Raw genomic sequence first — 20,845 nt, 5'->3', positions numbered from 1 at the left:
CCAAGCTATTTGTTAGTGGACATGAATCCTTCAGGTCCTTGGGAGGCAGTCTGCACTGTGACTTGTAAATCTCTCAGGAAAGGAGGACAAAATCTGCACCCTGAATATCTACAAGTGAATAGAAACACCAGTCATTATTATTAACTGGATATGTCACTATTTTTACTGCCCCACACTGGAAACCATAGTCTAAACTGCTGGGTAATTTTTAAATCATTGCTGGTGCATTTTGACATTAGAAGTACTGAAGTATCACCTGAACCAGAGTGGAACCTCAGCTGGCCTTGCTGGCCATGGAGAATGTTGTCTCCTTCACTGGGACAGACCATGCATTCCTGGAATATCCTTCTTTCTCTCTCCCTTACTTTGCCTCAAACTGTGGGTAGATATATTTCTAAAGAAGAGAAGGAGGAAGAAAACAGACCTCTGCTCCTTACATAGCAGGGCTGAGGAGTTGTTATGGGTTTGGCTAGGTGTGGGCCTAAATTTAGGTTTTGGATTTCAGTGTAGGACTGAGACTGTCAGCTGACTTGAGCTGGGCTGAGCTAGCTGACAGCTGACTTCTTCTAGCCAATAGTATTGTATTCCATACCATATTACAACATCATCTCAAAAGGGGTAAGAGCCAGTGTGGGAGTGGCTTGGTCAGTTCCTTCACAGCCGTGGTCCCAGGAAGACACACCGTGCGGTCCCAGGAGGGACGGGGAAGCCCAGGCCCAGCACCAGCTCACTACCATGTTATCTTAGAGAAGTAAAATGTTTATTCTTAGTCTTTTTCTTTGCTTAAGTCTGTCTCTGGGAATTGACTTTTCTAAAGTGATTTGTAGTTAGAATGGTGGGATTTGTATTTACTGGGAAGTGGGAAGTTATGTCCTGTTATTTCTAACTTGTGTAAGTGTGTGTTATATTGTAGTTTAATTTTTCTCTTTTCTGTAAAAATATATATAGTTAGTTTAAGCACGAAACTAGTTTGAGTTTCTAGGGGTTTTTTTTCCCTTTCTCCCTTTTCTTGCCCGGGGGAGAGAAAAGTGCTAACATTCTGTATTGGGCAGTTGGCATTTTGCCAGCTCAACCCAAGACAGGTGTGAACTTGCTTTCCTGGTCCTTTTTCACCTTTTGCAGTTGTCCTGGTATGGATGGAGGCCAGCAGACATTTGCTGCCTTCATTCCTCCCCAGCACTTTAGGGTTTGCCAAGCATTGCTTTTGATCCCTTGCAGCAATATGAGACATGCTGCTCCCCATTTGGGTCAGAGTGGGTGTGCAGGTGGGAGACTTCATTGGCTGATTGAGTGGGATTGCCCTTATCTCGAATTGAGTGAAGGGCATTTTTTACATTGTGAAATTAAAGATTTTTTTTAATGAGCTTCTTGTGACTTGGGCAGTGGGCTGAAAGAAAACAGGAGTAAGAAATGTATCATTGCACCAACAGATTTTGAGACCTCTCATGTGTCTTTGTTTTGTTCCCTCAAAGCAGACAGAGAAGAAGAGGGAATGGCAGCAAGTTATAGACAGTGAGCTTTCTTTATTGACTATGCCAGATCAGGCCATACAGCTTCTCGTTAAGTTCCTTTAAATGTGCATTTGTGGGAAGGAGATGAGTCTAGAGGCTCAGCTAGTACTCTTAGTTAATTGAATTTAACTAGCTTCCTTCATCTAGTTAAAATTCCATGTAAACCTCCAATATGCATGAGTGTCCTGCTCAGCCTTCTGATTTTAGACCTGTGTTCCCATAAACAGCAATGCATCATGTCCTATCCCATAGACATCAAAGCATCACACCGATCTCAGAGGAGGATGCCAGTGAATGATGCATCAGCGTTACTCTGGATTGAAAGCTCATGCTTTGCCAGAGTGACATGGGGACACGGCAGCAACACAAGCACACACACCATAAGACAGCAGTCAGTGCATAGCGTCTGGCCAGCAACTGGTTGTCCTAAGTTCCAGGAAAACTTACCAGGTGATTAACTACCACAGAAGCATCAGCAGTGGTTTTTATATCCTAATTGTTTTCTACTATACAAAACAATATCTTGTGCTATTGTGCTATTTGTTTACCAAGCATCAAAATCTGCTGGCTGCAGAAAAGCCATGCAAGCATATTGTATATAGATTTTAAGCCAAGATGCCTTTTGGTACAGAACTGCTAAATTATATGAGCTTTCTTCGTTCAGTAGTGTTATGATAGGATGAAAGATCTGAAACTTGGATCCTGTACCTTCTAGTGAATGGATTTATGTTCAGTGTCAAAGACCAAAATATGAAAGTAATGAGAAAAAAATATAATGCAACCCATTTATTGCTGTTCTTTCCTTTTTTTTTTTTTCAAATTAATTAGAAACAAAAAAACTGTGAAAGGAATTAGTCTAATCATGAAAATAGAATATGCTTAATTTCATGTGCTCAGTAGATGAAGGTTTTGCCACTCTGAAAATCTTTTGGACTGCTAGGAGGGAAGTGATGGGAAAATATAAAGCCTCTTTGGAATAAACAAGAACGTAAATCATTCAGAGTTCAGACAGTGCTCAAGCTCAAGAATGTATCAACTTCAGAAAAGATTAATAAACCAATATTTCTTTCTTGTGCTCTTCTTTGGAGAAAACAGTTGGCTTTGATTAAGTAAATGAAGATCAAAGGAACAGAGACAGAATCATACTGAATACCTGATCCACGCTAGATGCAACTGTTCAAAGAGGAAGTTGACTCTTCCTTGTCTTTAGTTGTGGGAAGGATATTTTTATTAAATGTATAGCATTATTTATAGTGATTCTGTATGGTAGGGATCCAAAGTATCTTTAAATTGCATTTCCTTATTGTAACTGGCTTAATAATGGTCTAGAAAGACCATCTGTGTAAAATAGACATGGACAGACAATACCCTGTGTCTTGCCAATGTATTTTAACCTCTAGGAATGAAAAATGATATGGAGCTACAGGACAACAAATGTATCTTGCCATTGATGCAGAGGTTTGAAGCACAAGCAGAGACACAGTAGGTGAGAAGTAGGACAGAAAGATTAACAAGACAGAAAAAATATGCTGACAGAAACTATCAACCACAGAAAAGCCAGAGTATTCCCTTTAGTTTGTTTGGGAAGTGTATTTTTAAAATACAGATACTCCTTCTAAGATGAATTCTACCATGGTGATGAAAGAGTGCTGGTCCATCCTTATATTAATGCAATTCAGATTATTTTTCATGAACAGCTGTTGACATTTTTTGTCTCCGTAACCTCGCTCTCTTGCAAGTACTGTTGCTGGTGACTTCTCTTTGCCCCCTGATTTCAGATAACTATGCTTCATAGGAGACATGCTGTTCTCTAGATGAGACAAAACATTCTCAGAACTTGACAGATATTTCCACTGTAAGCCTGGCTCACAGGATCCAAGTGAATAAGCATAACATGGCATCCACTTGTGACTTAACTGCCACATTTTGTTTTGTAAATAACATGGAATAAAATAGGGAGCAAATTAAAAAAATCAAACCCAAACCCAACAGAAATCTCAAGTTTTGAGCTGCAGAAGGTGAAAAGAAAGCCTGAAGTACATTTGGGTTTTTATCATCAGCTTTATTTAGTTCTTCATTTCCTAGGTCTAAAACAAATCCTGTAGACTTTTCTGTGCCTCTGAAATTTTAGTGCAGGTATAGTTGAAGTAAATTAAAAGGAACCAATCATAAGGTTAACTTTAAGCCCAAGATAAAATATTAATAACATGGGGGCCTCTGTAAGGATCCTCAAAAGAAGAATGACATTATAAAAGGCATGTGAGTTTGAGATTGCTTTTTTCTTGAAGAAAGACCTGAAATTTTTGAAGCAGTTAGTTACTTGTTCTCTAACAGGAAATATGGGAACTGTATTGAATTGCTGGTTTACTTCAGGAAAACATGGAAAATGTAATCTGTGGTGATGGAAGGACTGTAAGACTGTCATATGATTAGTTTTTGCCAGATTGACACTTAGCCTCAAACCCAAAACTTGTCAGAACTCAGACACCCAGATCCACCAAAATATCTAAAAATCCACTTCAAAAACCTTGCAGATCACGATGGTTATAAGTCAGAGAAACTGTGCAACTCTAGATTTCTTGCTGTAATATTTATTCCTAAAGACTTCACAAATTTACAAAGTGGGTGAAAACAAGCAATCAGGAATATGGGTTAAAAGGAAGGTCTGAGCTCTTTTGGGATGCACTGCCTGCCATTATGTGCTGGCTTGAGCTAATGGATGTGGGTTGCACATCCATTACTTTTTTGTAATTTGCACTGCCTGAAGACTACAGGAGTCCTAATTACAGTCCAATATCCCACTTAATTAGAAAATTTAGGAAAAAAACAATCTCAGGCTTTGGGACAAATTTTGAAAAGCTAGTGTGTTTCTGATGCAGCACAGCAAAAGGTGAGTTGATTCTAAAAATGTTCCTTTGGAGAATGGGGGCATTTGAGGCAGCCCTGAACTTGGTAGCAGATGTTTCAACCACTTTAAACTAAATCAAATTTTAAAACTAAGCAAAGAAGCAATAACCCAAATATTAGATGAACAGCATAAAAGACAGCACCAGAAAGAGCCTGATTCTGCTCTGCAATTTTAATTTAAATCAGAGATCAGTTTTCATTTAAAGAGGAAGTTTCTTTTAACTTTAATGGATAGGGAAATATTTTTTAATAGTTGGACATAATTTACTTGGTTAATGTTTCAAATAGGCTTAGTTTCCTGTGTGTGATCGATATTGATCACTATTAGGAAATACACAGTTCTCATTTGCAGTGTTACCAACACAGTTGTGTAATCTTGCATAAGAGTTCTGATTTGTTTGAGTTCATATTGTTTCTCACATCTCCTATGGTTTCAAATTATGTTTTATAATAGAATGCCAAGAATTTTTTTGCTGCAAAAAGAAAAGACTGGATGTTTGCCTTTAAAAGTTGTCACTAATTACAGAAGCAGTTGACCAAATTAATTAAACTTTATGGTTAAGAGAGATTAACTCAGTTTTTAAACCTCAGATTAACTTTAAGAATAAGGTCCTGAAGAAGCAAAACCCAGCAGGAGCCACTGTGTGTTCATGTGTAAAGGATTCATAATAACTTCTGATTTCACACCATTTTTAATATTCAAAAGTTTGCCTCCTTTATAATTAGGCATAAAAATTTAGGGCCAAAATAAGCACACTTAGTATAAGGACATTTGAGAAAACATCCTCAGAGATACCCTGGTTTACCTGAGAATCTTCCTTATTCCTTCAGCAGCTTGGAGTTTAGGTGGTATAAAGCTACTCTTATTCTTCCTCTTGTGTGGTGCTATCTAAAGGATAAGACAGAATAATTTTCATACATAGTAAATCAGTATGCCTGCATGTATAGGAGCAATTTTGGAAAATCATCCTAAAATTCACTGACAAAATTTTATCTAACACAGAGATTAATTTGTGGTTACTTCTCTGTGTACAAAACTTCCTTCGAGCCCCGTACTTATCCTCAGAGACTTCCATCTAGAAACTAATCATTGTTGACCAGTCTAAGCCTATGTGAGCCCATCCTGAGGTGGCACAGATACAAACTAAGAACAATATTTGTTTCCCAGTAGCTTTTGCAATTTTTTTTTGCCAGATCAAAAATATTTCTTTATTGATCTGTGTGAGTGCTAGAGTGTTAACAGGAGGTAGGCACTGGGTGACATTAGCAACCAGCAAATCCTCAGTGGGAACATTCAAATTCATGCTGTTACAGGGGTTGTTGTGGAAAAGGGCATCTGAGGAGTATTTCTGGTAGAAAGCTCATTCCATTTGCTTTAGTCAATTTTTCCAAGCAATGTCTCATTTCAAAAACTTGTGAACATGGGGTTTTTGAGTAGTTTTTACCAAGAGCTGCACATTGTGACTAGACTATAGATGTAAAAAGTACATTAGGTGTTGAGTTTAAAGGGAGTATAAGACTAATTAACCCTATGAAGACTGAATCAGGAGCTGTGTCTTCCATTCTAGCTGTTGTGCTTATCATGACAAATGGACTAGGTAAATCTGAAATCCTCAATGGAAAAAATCAGCAACAATTAGTTGAGAATCATACAATGACTTGGATTGGAATGGACCTTAAAGATCATTTAGTTCCAACCTTCTCTGAAAATACCTTTCACTAGATCAGGTTGCTGAAAGCCCCATTCAACCTGGCCTTTAACACTCCTGGGGTTGGGGTATCCACAACATTTTTGGGCAACCTGTGTCAGTGTCTCACCACACTCACAGTAAAGACTTTCTTTTTATTGTCTATTTTAAATCTAGACTTTCAGTTTAAAACCATTACACCTTGTTCTATCACTACACACTGTTGTGGACAAACCCCCTCCAGCTTTCTGGTAGACCCTTTTCATGTACTGGAAGACTGCTATAGAGTCTCCCTGGAGTCTTCTGTTCTCCTAGGGTGAACAACTCCAGCTCTCTAAGTCTGTCTCCATGGGAGAGGGGCTCCAGCCCTCTGATCATTTTTATGGCCCTCCTCTGGACTTGCTCCAACAGGTCCACGTCCTTCTTATGTTGTGGACCCTGGAGCTGGATGCAGTACCCCAGGCAGGGTCTCAAAGAGTGAAGAGGAGAATCATAGAATTATAGAATATCATGAATTGTAAGGAACCCGCAAGGATAATAATCAAGTCTGACTCCTGGCCCTGCACAGGACCACCACAAGAATTACACCATGTGCCTGAGAGCTTTCTTTGAACTCTATCAGACTTAGTGCCATGACCACTTCCATGGGAAACCTGTTCCAGTGATTGACCACCCTCTGGGTGAATATCCTGTGTTACAAAAAAATTCTGGTATCCACCTCCTTGTTTTTTCCCCAAAGGTGCCTACTAATTTGGACTGTGATGGGAACTTAAGATAAGGGTGGTACTATTCTCCTAGGAGAAGAATGTATCCACAGCTGTGAAAGAATGGAATGCTGATGATTCAGACAATCAAGTTGCAAGCTGCTGATGGGCAAAGTAACCACCCAAGTGCTGAGGGTGTACGCACTTGCCACCTCAGGCTACAAGCTGAGTGTTGAACATGGTTGCCCAAAGATATTCATTTCCACTGATGTGCCCTAATGGACTCAACTGCACTGTTGTAACAGGCAGATGTAACATCTTAGAAAACTCCTGCAATGTTCTGTGATCCAGTATTACATTATCCGTTGTAAAACTTCCCATCCCAGCAGAAATACCAGAGGTGTTTTTACCTAGGCTACACGTAATAAATACACTGGTTTCTTCCCTCACACACTTGGGACTTCCGTTACCAACAGTGACTTCCCTTACCACATGGACTTCCCTCATCATGTGGGACTTCCCTGACTACACAGACTTCTTCCCTCATTACCACGGGCTCCTTCCCTCACCATAGTCTTCTTCAATCACAACCCTGGGCTTCCTTGACAGATCTGAACTGCAGCCATCACTTCAACAAGACTGGGTCTCACCACCAAAAAGACCATAAGAAGAGGATTAATGGAATGCCATCAGAATCCACGGAGTGGTGATATTTTTTCTATGTAATCTCTCTGTCACTCTCTTTCTCTCCTCTCATTTTCTCTTTTTACTCTTTCTTTCTCTCTCTATCTCACATTTCCTCTTACATAAAAATCCTTACTATTGGCTTCAACGTATGGCCTCATTTACACCTAAATTCAGGCAGAGGTATCTCTAATAATTTTTAAGAACCTGATCATAACACTACCCTAAACCTCCCCTGACACAGCTTCATGCCAGTCTTGGTCCCATCACTGGCCCCCAGCGGGAAGAGATCAGTGCTTGCCCCTCTGCTTGCTTTCCCTTGTGAGGAAGTTGTAGACCGTGATGCTGTTTCCCCTCCTCTTCATGATTCTATGATTCTTCTTTTACTACAAATTAGATAATGTAGTGGATGGGTGTAGGGTGTAAATATTCTGTGTGTTTGCCTCCTTCTTCTGTCAAAATTTCCTTGGGTGATTGCTGAGGTCTTAATTTGTGTTAATGATTGTGTGATAGAATCTGGTACACTAAGTCAGGAGGAGACATACCAAATAGATTTTTTATGTCTCTTTCCTCCAAGCAGCATTGATGTGCAGGTGGCTAATGGGAGCCTCTGCAACACCATTTCTCTGATTACCGCTGCTCGATGACTGCTGCAGCATCATAAAGTGATTGCTCTAATAAAACAGTGCTTCATGTGCATGGTGACCAATGGTGGAAAATACTTCCATGGGGCTTGGTGAGGCCCATGCTCCCTCTGGACCACCTGCACCCAGTCCTTGCCAGACCAGTTTGTCACTTAGGCCACAGAAGGTCTGGTCATGTGCTGGGTTGTGCTTCAGTTCCAGCTATGCCCCAGCACAGAGATAATGCTGACTACCTCACCTGAGTGGTGAGTAGAAAAAAATTGTGTTCTGCTGATGTTTCATTACAGTAGATTTTCATGTAAGTAACCTTGAGGTTTTTTGAAGTTGTTTTGTTTGGTTGGCATTCTTTTCATGGAAACAAATTAATTTTGTGTGTATTTGTTCCATTCCATACAGTCTCCTCTGAAGACACTGGGTGGGACAGACTCGTTCCTCCTGTTCCTGAGTGCTCTTTTGAAGGATTATTCAGGACTGTGTCTTGCCACCTTCAAACACAGTGCATGTCTCCTGGAGATGTGCCAGAGAAGCTAAGGAGAGTCCTGCATCACAGGGATGTTTAAAACCACAGAACTTGACAGCATGTAGATCCAGACATGGACACAGGACCCAGACAGAGCAGCCTGGCAACTTTCCGGCAGTTTTCAGTGAAACAGTGAGACACATGGGTCTATCAAAAATCCAAAACATATTATGCACACAAGGAGAAATCCTTGATTTCATACAGTTGGTATAAAATATAACAGTGAGCTGCTGTACAGTCTGGCTTATATTGCACACATGGATGATGCTCCCTGAAGGGTCTGTGATGGGAAGTGATCATTCATATTTGGAGAGAATTAATAAAACAAGAGGAAAAGTAATAAAAATTGTTTTCTTGAACTATTATAATTAGTCTAGATGTGTACAAATGTAAAGATTCATGTAGTCTCCTGACTAAACATGAAAACATATTTATTCAATCACATCCTAAATATTTAGAGCAATGTCCTTACAGCAAGGGGGTATCAAACAGCTCCTGTTTGAAACTCTGCAGGCAGCACCTCTCTATAGCCACTGAAAAAAATAAAGCTGAAACAAAATTTCTAAACAAGGTCTAAAAAAATCTGTCACTTGTAATTCTCAATAAGGCATGATGGCTGCAGTAATTACGAGAATTTTCACATAGCGATTTGGGTAACTACAGTGCTTGAGGAACTGAATTATGTATGTGTTTTCCTGAATAACGGAGGCAGTGGCCAAAGTCCTTACAGAATCCTGATGTAACAACAGAGCAAAATGAATGAGAAGACAGAACTGAAAAGAACCTGTACTAGGCCTGCTAACATGTTCTTAGAAACTCATCAGGTGCCACTCAGATCAACTATTCAAAAAGCAAACAAGAGGTTCAGCTTTCCTTTCTGCCAATGTGAGTCTCTTCAGCAATATGCCAGAAGTGTTTTCTGACACAAGTGAAACGGAAAGATTTTTGATTTCTTGAGAAACTTTATCTCTTCTCTCAGTCATGCACACAGCCCCTTCTGCTCCCACCCCCACTCTTCCTAATTGCATTTTGAGTCATACCAGGCAGTAAAATTTTAAGCCACCTTAAGCTCTGCCAGGGGAAATTTAAGTTGGATATCAGAAAAAAATTCTTTACAGAGAGAGTAATCAGGCATTGGAATGGCCTGCCCAGAGAGGTGGTGGATTCACCATCCCTGGAGATTTTTAAACGCAGATTGGACGTGACACTGAGTGCCATGATCTAGTAAATGGACTCGAGTTGGACCAAGGGTTGGACTTGATGATCTCAGAGGTCTTTTCCAACCCAATCAATTCTATGATTCTATGATTCTATGATTCTAACTGCTGATGTTCTTATCTTTTGTTGTAGTTTGGGATTATTATGTAAATTCTCTCCCCTGCCACTTAACTGCCCAGGCCAGCGGTTAACAAAGAAGCAGTTAACTGTTGATCGCTGGGGTGGGGGCAGGTTTGTCTCTTTTGGTTTTTTTTTGGATATTCTCCCCAGTCTTGGCTTGGCGGAACGGGGGAGTGGGGGCTCGAAGAAGGCAGGCTGCCCTGCTGATTACTGCTGGGGTTTTCCTGGCTGTCTTGGTGCTGCCTACTTCGGACTACTTTTCATGCCGCGCTGCTGCTGCTACCTGCCTTGGATTTGCTGCTGGTTGCTCGTATCTTTCTGCTTCTTGGACGGGGAACACAGGGGGAAGAGACTGAGTCCATCTGAAAGCTCACTGCTCGTCTGTCTCGCTGCAGAGGGACTGAAACTCACTCTGCAGCCAGCCGGGCTGTGACATGAACACTTAAGTATAACCTTTTCTCCCGGAGGAAAACCTGCTGGGTTTTGTTGTTGTTTTGGTTTTTTTTTCTTTCTCTTGTGGTGTTGGGGGAGTGGGTTGCACTAGTCTGTTTACATATATATATATATATGTATATATATATATCAGTTATCCTTCTTGTATTAAAATTCCTTTTCTTAAATTTGATAAAGAGTGGTGTGATTATCGTGGAGGAGGCCCCTCCCCTGCTTGTGGGTAAAACATTTTGGTTTTTTCCCCTCAAACCGAGACATCTTTCCTTTATATTTTTATTAAGCTTCTAATTTACATTCTAATTCACTTTGAACAATGTCCTTTTTTCAGAACTGTTTTATATGGTACTGCACTAATTATTGGTGTATTCACATTCCCTCTAAATCAAATCTGTTTTGTTTTTTGTGGTTTTTTTTTCTCCCATGTTCTCTCCTTAAATTGCAAGATTGTGATCAGATGATATTTTAAAATCACTTTCCAATTTGCATTTGCAATTGTTTGTTTAAATTCTTTTATTCCATCTAATATGATTCAACTACTTTTGAGATGCAGTTTTTTCATAAACCTGGGTGCCAGTTCAACTTAGTACATACAAATTTCAGCAGTAGCAGCAAAGCTGAGCCTAAATTAAATTTTGTGAATAATTAGAAATATTTGAATATATTTCTGCCAATGTCAGAATTTCAGTTCTTATTCCTTCAAGTATTGAACCACCTTGAACAGCCAGCTGTTAGGTACTACCAGATTTAAATTATCTCCATGAGGGTGTGCACACCTACTGGAAGGTGCTTAAGGACTTGAAAAATCAAAGAAATTAGAAATAACTGTTCCTTTCTATTCCTCTCTCATGGGCTGTATAAAATAAGCAACTTGATTAGCTTAACTTGACAGTCTGAAGAATGTATTTATTATTGAGAAAAAACTCCTTTTGAAGAAAGGAATTTTAACTTCAATTTTGAGACGTCATTTTGAGTGGTCATTACCATTGCACCAGAGATTAGTGTTTGGGATATATTCCCATGCAGCTTTGGAAGGTGTTTTGAATGACCCTAGCACAAGAGAAATTTGGATATTGATTGCCCAACATTGAGTATTTGTTCTCCAAATGATGAAAATAACTCCTTTCTTCCTCTCATGTATTTTATCCTGAGCTGGCAACAAAATCCACAGAGCATCTTCCATCTTAAATCCAGGGTCTTCTCTGCTGAATCCTCCACCTCCCATTCTCTCCCTCATTGCATTTGAGTTAGGCACACAGTTCTCTTACTTTTCTTTATTTGGTCAGTAGCTATTTTTTTAACTAGTCATTGAAATTTCTAACAAGCTGCATATCACTTGCCAGAAAAAGTTTGCTGTTTCAATTTATTTTCCCCCATCTCATAAAGGAATAATGTAGTATTGCTCTTCTTAAATTGAAAATGGCATTTCTTTTGTTTATTCTAATGTTCCCACTGTAGTTTTGAGCTTTCATGAACAGTCTTTTTCTATTTTTGTCCATCTCTAGGCATTTTCTTTATAATTAAAATTTTCTAAAAATTTACTTTTGCTTTTAAAAGAGAACTAGGCAAGTGACATTTTGTCACGTAAATGTGCACTGATCATCAATGTTTAATTAAAACCTGTCATTGAGAGGTGATGTCCTTCCTAAGGAATGAATTTACTTTAGCAATGAAAGTCTAGAGGGGCAGTTCTCTCCCTGTCACAGATCGACTTAAAAGACCAGAGAGACATCCAGGAAGACAACTAACAGTTCTGTGCATATTTATGGACTTGTTGTGCATGTGGTAAGTACTCTCCTGACAGCTAGTGTTAAATCCAATCAATCATCACTTAAATACATCACTGTGTATATTCACCTCACTCCTTCATTAGCATTCATTAGCAATTAATCAACACAGCAGTAGTCTCTGGAAAGATCAACAATCCATAAGGTACATTTACATTAAAGATGAGCAAGTGAACATTTGTTCCACTTCAGCTAAGTCTTGTGTATTGTCATTTCTTCAAGGAGTGAAAGACATCGATCAAGCAAATGATTGATTGATTGATTGATTGATATAGCATGCCGTCTATTGCCTCTGAAGACCATTTTTCTTCAAACTAGAGGACAGTAGTTTTACTTGTTTTGGACTTCAGTTTCACAGTATATGTTTTGCTGTACTGGTTAAAAACGTCTTCTTGCCTTAAATCCACTGACGTTTTAGACAAACTAAGTTGCTGAATCTCCTTCATTTTGTGAAATAAGACCACATTGTAAGGTTTGGAGGTCGAGGCATACCCTGTTAGCATCAGACATGAAATTACATTTGTTTTGTTTATTCACTTCTTCAGCCAAAACAATTAATTAGTAGCATTTCTGAGGCAAAGTGGGAGGGAAAAAAGGTGTGTTAAGGTACACAAAAAACACAGCCCTATTTTTTTGTTCTGTTATGTTAAGAAATAATAAATCTTGGTACTTTCAGAGACTTTTACAGCCCTGTGCAAAATTAACTAAGTTTATTTGAAGTAGTTGTTCAGCTCCAGTTATGGCATGCATATATACTGATAATGATATCTTCAGTGTTTATCTTAAGTACTCTTCAGATTTTATAGCAGTGAAATTATATAATCAGGTTTTAATTTGATTGTTTTCTTTTGTGAAAGAAAATATGTATTTCAAAATAAAGATCTTTTAAACTATAGATGCAGAAATTAATGTAAAAGATAATTTATCACCTCATATTCAATGAAATTCAATTACATTAAAAATACATTAATAAAAATACCAAGTTGCTGAGACACTAAGTAAACATGTATTTCTTCAGTAACTCTTTTTCTTTCATGGAGCTGCATCTAGCTGCTATCATTGTGTTATTAATGTGATGAAATATCCACTCTCTGATAAACATTCAGTGCTCCATGAATATGGAAATCTTCGTTTTTAATGCACCTGTTATGGGTTTCACTTGCTACTTTATCTGCTTCAATACATCTCATTATTTGTTTCATTATTTCTTTTTAATTACCTTCACATACAAATGCTATCTCTTTTTTAGCTACAACTTCATATGTCTTTGGAGAGAAATAACTGGATGTATCACCTTGCTGTGGTTTACCTCAGAATTACTAAGCCTGTCTTGCACCAGTATTTCAATGCAGAAGTTTGCTAAGGTTTGAATAACCCCAAAGTGAAGTAATGTGAATGCGCTTAGATAGTGATTTATGTCTTCCATGTATAGTGTGGGGATGTGAAGAGAAGGATTTGTTTTCCATATTGCAGAAATGGAGTTGCATGGTCATTCCATTTAGTGAATGATTTTGATGTTCTGTTTCACTATGATTCGAAATGAACACTTCCCTGTTTGAAAGTCTTCATCTCCTTAGTGGAAATATTTAGACCCTGAAAGGTCACATCAGGGAAAAATCATGTGTTATGGGAAACCTAGTAGGCCATATCTGGTACCTGGATACCCACAGAGCCCTGACAGAAATAAAGGCTTCACTACAAAAGTATGTTGTGATCAAAACTCTTCAACATTTAAACACAATGAAATACTAAGTACAATTATTCCAAGCAATTTTAAGCATAGCTAAGACTACTCACTCCATCCTTCCTCTCTGCTTGATCAGCTTCTCAGAGATGGCTTGGCAGGATTCACAGAGGTCAAGGTACAAGCATCCTTAGCTAGAGAGATAGTAAACAAAACAACACTGTGGATTCCATTGTGGCTTTATCTGCCCACTCCTATGGTACCATCCTTATCAAAAAGCTCTGACCTAGCACAAAGATAAGCTCTGCTCCTCTTTCCCTGGGCACCCCGTCTTCTGTGCTGGAAAACAACACTTCAACACTTTACCTCTGCAATCACAAAAGGATTCTTTAAACTTCATTTTTTTTTATGACTTTGATTCAAATTTTTCCCATTTAAAAACAATCCCTCAAACGCATATTTTATTTTACATATAAGCTCTGAAATTTGTTAAATTAAATCTCTATTTTGCAGAGGGAAACCCAACAGTGATTGCTACTTTTTAAACTTGTTTTCTATTTTCAGGAAACTTCTATGAACCATTTTATAGTACGATGATAGTGCAATGCGTAGAACTTGTATTCAAGATGATTAGACAACCACTAACATAAGGCACTACTGAATTTCTCAACCCCACGGGCAACAGAAATGGTAGAGCAGATTTTAGGGAAATTTTACACATTAGTACATAAACAGTCTGTCAAGAAATCGCACCCTTCAGATGTCTGCCTCTGACAGTCTTCAAGACATTAAAAAAATCATAAATGTGATTTGCAATAGAGACATTTACTAGCCTTAATATACAGACACTGTCATCACTAGACAAATCCAGGAATGTCAAGTGAAGATTATTAGGGTCTGAAATACCCATACAGCAGAATGGCATGTGTGGATGCATTTTACGCAAAAAATCATGAACTTCTGTACTCAATGACTAGTTTGATCTTCAGCCCACAATCCCTTGTAGTGTGGCCTTACATGCTTTGACAATGTGTAGACACAACTGTAAAAAGGAAAAGCAGGGGTCTGTGAAAAAAGGGTCAGTCAAATAAGAAAACTGGAGCTTGTGGAATTTAACATGAATTATTAAAAGGAAGGAAGCATTAGCAAGGTGAAGAAACAGAATTGAAAGAAGGACTAAGAGAAGAAGAGAAACATGATGAAAATAAAAGACCTGAAGATGAATAAAGAATCGGATCACACTTGGAAAGAAAAGAAAGTTTACCTTCACTGCATGCTTTGACTGATATGTGACTCCATGATTTTTTTTTTATTCATGTTGGTATGTCCAGGCAATAGCTCCCAAAAGGTTTGCAAAGTTTTGGTGAGCTGACAGTCTCAGTCCAAATGTCTACAGATAGGCATTTAAGTTACAAGGTTTCCAGGATAAAACAAGAAACAACATGGAGATGTAGCCTAAATCACACTCTCAGATGCAGGGATACTCTGTCTTTTGGGTGTGCAGCTGCACTAGCTGTCTTGGAATCAGCATATCTGGGGCTGACTCTAAGGTCTCAGGAGTCAGTGCTATCAAACTGGTACCTTTCAGGTCATTACAGTCAATAATTCCTTTTTACGTGTGAAAAAGAAAGGAAAACAAAGTGAGATGATTAAAAAGCCAATTAGCAGATCAAAGTATGAGAAGCTAAGTCCTGGAGGGGGAAAAGACTGCATGTATGGTAATTTAGGCAGTAAGGAAGATAATTAGAAGAGGATAGTGATAATGGGATAAGCTAGGGATCAAAAACCATAGACTTGATTAGAAAAGGAGAAGAAAATTAAGGAAAATCTTAATGACTCTTTGAATAAAACAATTAACCATATAAATATTAGAATGAAAACTTGCCTAGAAACCACACTGACCTCTTTGTAAGGAGAAAAGTGATCCCGAATTCTCAAAAAAGCATAGTTTTAACTCTTCTTCCCTTAGAAGTATCTCAGTGTCTCTGATGCAAATAGCTTTTGGGATAGTGAGCTGGATATGGAAGACCTAAGTGGAGCAGCCGATAGAGATCAGAGTTGTAAAGGCAGACTTCCCCATCTCATCCTTCCTCCTATCTTTTTCATAATTTTATCTCCCTTTTTAAGCCAAGACCTTAGAGTTTTGGTGTTAGAGTTTGAGTCCTGATTCACTTTCTAATCTTTGTTTTACTTGGCTTCTTTCCAAATTCTTTGTCTACAGTTCTCACAGTTCTAGTTCTCTGGTGGGGTTTGCTCTTGGCCAGAATTTCTGTCAGTCTTTTCTCCCTGTGTTGTGAGCACACATCCCCCTCCTCAGCCCTATGCCTACATGAACTCCTGATCTTATCCCTGCTGTTGTCCATTTGATCAAAACATGCTACTCAGCAACCTACAACAGATGAGGCAAAGAATGAGGGGAAACAGAAAACTTTCTTTTTTGTGAGGTTTCCAAAGACCACCCTTGAGCTTTGGCTCCAAATGCTTCACAGCATTGTGAGTCCACAGATTTCTGTGTTCTCCTTCACAAAGTCCTGTGAGTCTTTAAACAGAAAGGCCCCTAACAGTTTGCACCCCATGGCTCTGTCAAAGCAACAACATGCTTACATAAATATTGTTTGGCTCTAACCCTTTCCATGTGGCTTATACCACATGAAGTTCGCTTTCTTCTAGAGACCCTGAACATGAGTGGGGGTAAGGATGAGTTTTGGCTTGTGAAGCATGAATTAGCCTTTTAGAGACAGCTGGGACTCAACAAAGAAAGAAGGGCTTGCAATATAACAAGTAAGAACAGGAAGGAACAAAGCTGTGAAGAAAAAGAAATAAATCAGAGGCATAAGTAGAAAAATAAACATCTCCTTTATATTACCTAAGGAACTTCCAAAGTAATACCAGCAATGGAAAATAAGTCACTGGACAAATAACATGGCCATTAATGCCAGCAATGTATCTTCTCAACAATACAGAAAAAGAAATCTTCTCTGAAGAGTAACTGGTAAAGATGAAATACCATTCAACAGGAGATTCCCCTGAGTGAATAATTTCAAACAATAAGTCTCTTGAGTGTTCACCTATTGTTTTAGTGATAAACAGAAGTAAAAGATGAAGATGCTATACCTCTGTGACCTGAGGAAGCTCTGAGTGCAAGTAAAGAGCCTGAAGAAGAGGAACTACAAAGTAATACTTGCTATTCTATTTAAAGTATCTCTTACTTCTCTAGTGGGTAAATCACTTCATGAAATAAAATGTTGCAGTTTGACCAGAACAAGGTGATAAATGCCTAGGTTCAAATAAAATTTCTCCTGCCTTTTCAATCCACAGTAGCTGTAATTGAGAAGATTGTGTCACTGATACATATATTTTCTCTCTGAAGGCAACTCTCTTGTCAGGTCTTTGCCTTGTGGAGAGGAGAAGAAAAGACATATTTCTGATAGCTAATAGGGCAGGAAAGAAAAGAAAAGAAATTATCATGTCTAGTCTCTCTTTCACAACCTTCCTATCTACTCCAGGTTAAAACTCACTGTATTGCTCTTAAATAATGATTAATGACAATTCTGAGTCAGTCTTTTGCTATTATGAGTCTGGAAAATAAGAGCAAAAGACCTAACAAACACTAGACATGGGAGCTTTAAAGGTAGAAAGCAGAAGAAGAGAGGGAGACCACCTATGTCAGCATAACTGATGGGTCAATGGCCTTTGGCCCCACAAAAGCTGATGCCAGTAAGATGTTCCAGGCACCCAAAAGCCAATCTCCCTCTTTCAAAGGAAAAATACAGTATGTATTGGTAACATGACCCATACACTCATAGCACTCTTCACTATTCTCCATAGCACTCTCCACTGTTCTCCAAATTCACACCTTTGCTGGAAGCACACAGTAAGATGTGTCAGGGCTTTCAGTTGCTCTGTTTAAGTATTTCTGTAGAAGATACATGGTTTCAGATCTTGGACTTCAGTCTTATTTTCCACTACAAAGAACCTGAGACATTCTGCCATCACGTGGCATCACATGTCCCAAAAGAGATTTGCTTAACATACATATTGGTTGTTTATAAGACTTAACAGGATTTTTGTTCTTTTCCAATGGCTTTGAATTTATATCAGTTTTAGCTGTCTTTAAACTACACATTTAGTCTAATGTACTTATCTAGCCTCTTGTTTCAATGAGAGAACAAAACATGTCCAAGGGTCATTCATCTTGCCTACCTTATACATCTGTTTTACCAGAAATCACTGTATGGAAAACCATGTGCTTGTTGCCTGTATCCTACAGTAATGCTGTTTTGGGGGAATGGAAACAACATCACACAAACAATTCCTTGTCACAGTTTGGCTTGGAACACTACTTTTCTTAGGCAAATTTACATGTGAAACATTAGCACCTGATCTTTGAACTTTTCTTTGGTTTGCATTTTTGACAAACGACCAAATCTCAGAATTGTTTTCTATGATATTAATGTTTTTGCTCTTTGCTTTTTCATCTTTTCTACAGTCCTGCTTCCTCTTTATCTAAATTTTTGTTTTATATTGGCATGAGCTTCTTGTGTATTCTTTCAATTACAGTTAGTAATCCCATGTGTTTCCAGCCCTTTCAAAATATTTTCTTTCCTGAAATAATTACCACTTTTATTTTACCTTGCATTGGTTTAGGCTCATTTTTCCCCCTTTTTTGCCTTGAGATGTAGAAAACTACAGTAAAGTTTTGTCCCTGTGACATCAACATGACCAGGATTTCTCTAGTTTTCTCAATATGGCCCATGGAGACAAAATTTGGGTCTTTGTCTCACAGCTGCAATTAATCAAACAGAGCTTCCTCTTGGCAATTTGCAATGCTAACTTTCTTGCTTTAAATTTTTCTTTTGAAAAATCTTGAAATCCACTAATAGTGCATAAAAGGTACTCAATTTCTTTCCAGAAAATTGTGGTGGTTTGACTCATCCTCTCCATAAGATTATATTTCCTTCGTGCAGATTCTGTGATGCTGAGTCATTCCCTCTCAGAACTCTCAGAGCAAAGGGATTGTAGTGGATGTTGACCCTCCTCAAGTCGTGTTTGTCTAACACAGCAGTTTGTATGCATTAAGTAAAAAGCTGAGAACTCAGAAAACAGGAGATACAGAGTTAAGCTGAAAGCCCAACTTCAAGATTTTTTTTCCTGCTGTGATGGAGCTTTATTTCATTACTTTGTTTGTGCATTTATTTTTGGAGAATGATGAGTTGTCCATTGTTTTACTTCATTATGAAAACTGAACTATTGTTGAGGAGCCCCACAGTGTGGGATGGGCTCTTATTTGGTTTCGTTAAAGAAAACAAAATTAATTAAACTATAACTCTTTCTCCTTGGTTTATGGCTTAAAAGATAGTGCCTTTGTATTGTTATGCATTCTCTAGTAATTATTACCACTTGTAATACACTGCAGACTAGAAACTGTGCCTTTAACAGGGCAGAGATGTTCAGTTCATATCCCTCAGTTTTTATATCTTCCTGTTATAGCGAGGCTGTGATCTAAGTGCCCTTGGCATAATTGAAAAGTATATCACAAACAATACCTTAAAAGTGTAACAGTACAATTCAGCTTTGCTTAATAGCAGCAAGACAGACATCACTTTGCTTCATTTTGCAGCTCTAGATGCATTAGTCTTTGTTAAAATCCACATTGCTCAGTCAAACTCAGATCACCAACTGGTCTGACTCAGTCTGTATATCTGATTACTGAGTTGGAAGATCCTGTAGAAACTGTGTTAGAGGCTGAGAAAAAACTGTTAATTTTTCTTTACTGGGCTTGATGACAAAGAAAGTGATTGATTTTCCCAGGACCTTTTGAGCTGTAATACTGGAGATGGCAGCTGTCAGGGCTGGCCCTGGCTCTGCCCACCAGTATGGTTTTCTGAAATCATTAATGTTAACCTGTCTAACTTTTTCATGAAAATTTCAGCTAATATTGTTTCTATGTGAAGTTATTCTTAAGTCTTGTAGAGAAACATATTTAAAACAAGACTTCATGCAAAGACCTTAAATTTATACTGGAAAACCTGATGGAACACGTTGAGCATCAAAAGACAAACCATGCCTGCACTTAAAAGTGCACAAGTTTAGATTTAATCTGAAAAGTAAGGAATTGCCAAGTGGGGTTTGAACAACTTGAAGCTATGTATCTGTTCAGGAGAACAACAATGCCATGTAGAACAGGCTTCAAAAGCGTGAAGCCACAGAGATTAATTCTCTTCATTCTGTTCACTGCCACCAGCACAGAAAAAAACCCCCACAAAACAACAAACTTTGGGTCAAAGAAGAACAGCTGGAAGAAAGAGACACTGCCTTTCAAAAATATATTTGGTGTAACTTCAGAATATAAGGACATAAACAATTGGCCAAATAGTTTGCAATTATAATACTAAAACTCTATGTATATTTCAAGGCAATTGCAGATGAAAGTGGACAAACCCCTGGAGAGACACAAAACTCTAAAATGTATGATTCATTGTACTCACTATAAAATTACTAAAATTTATATGAGATCAAATAATATAGAATTGTTTGCAACTGCTCATATACTGAAACACATGCTACTTTTTTGTAAAATCCATGCTTAGGAAAGATTTCATACATTCATTAGTTAAAAACTTAAAATGAAGCAAGACTACCAATATATTGCTCTGAAATATGTTAAATTTTACTATTTTTAAAATGTCTTTGTATGTGGAATTTTTTTTAAGAATTGCTATTACACAATCATATTTTTATTATTAAACTCCTAGTTTGATATGACATTTTCCTTATTTTTTACCAGTTATTAAATATGTGCTCTTTTTCTTTATTTTTCTTGAGTGTATTGCTTTTCTTTTCCCAGTGTAAAAAGAATTTTAATTTCAGATACGAAATAGATGTTATGTGCTTTTAAAAGGACTAGTAATTGCAAGCTAGTGTGAGA

Source organism: Pithys albifrons, chromosome 4, assembly GCF_047495875.1.
Source record: "Pithys albifrons albifrons isolate INPA30051 chromosome 4, PitAlb_v1, whole genome shotgun sequence".
Classification (NCBI taxonomy): Eukaryota; Metazoa; Chordata; class Aves; order Passeriformes; family Thamnophilidae; genus Pithys; species Pithys albifrons.
This window is presented reverse-complemented; position numbering follows the sequence as displayed.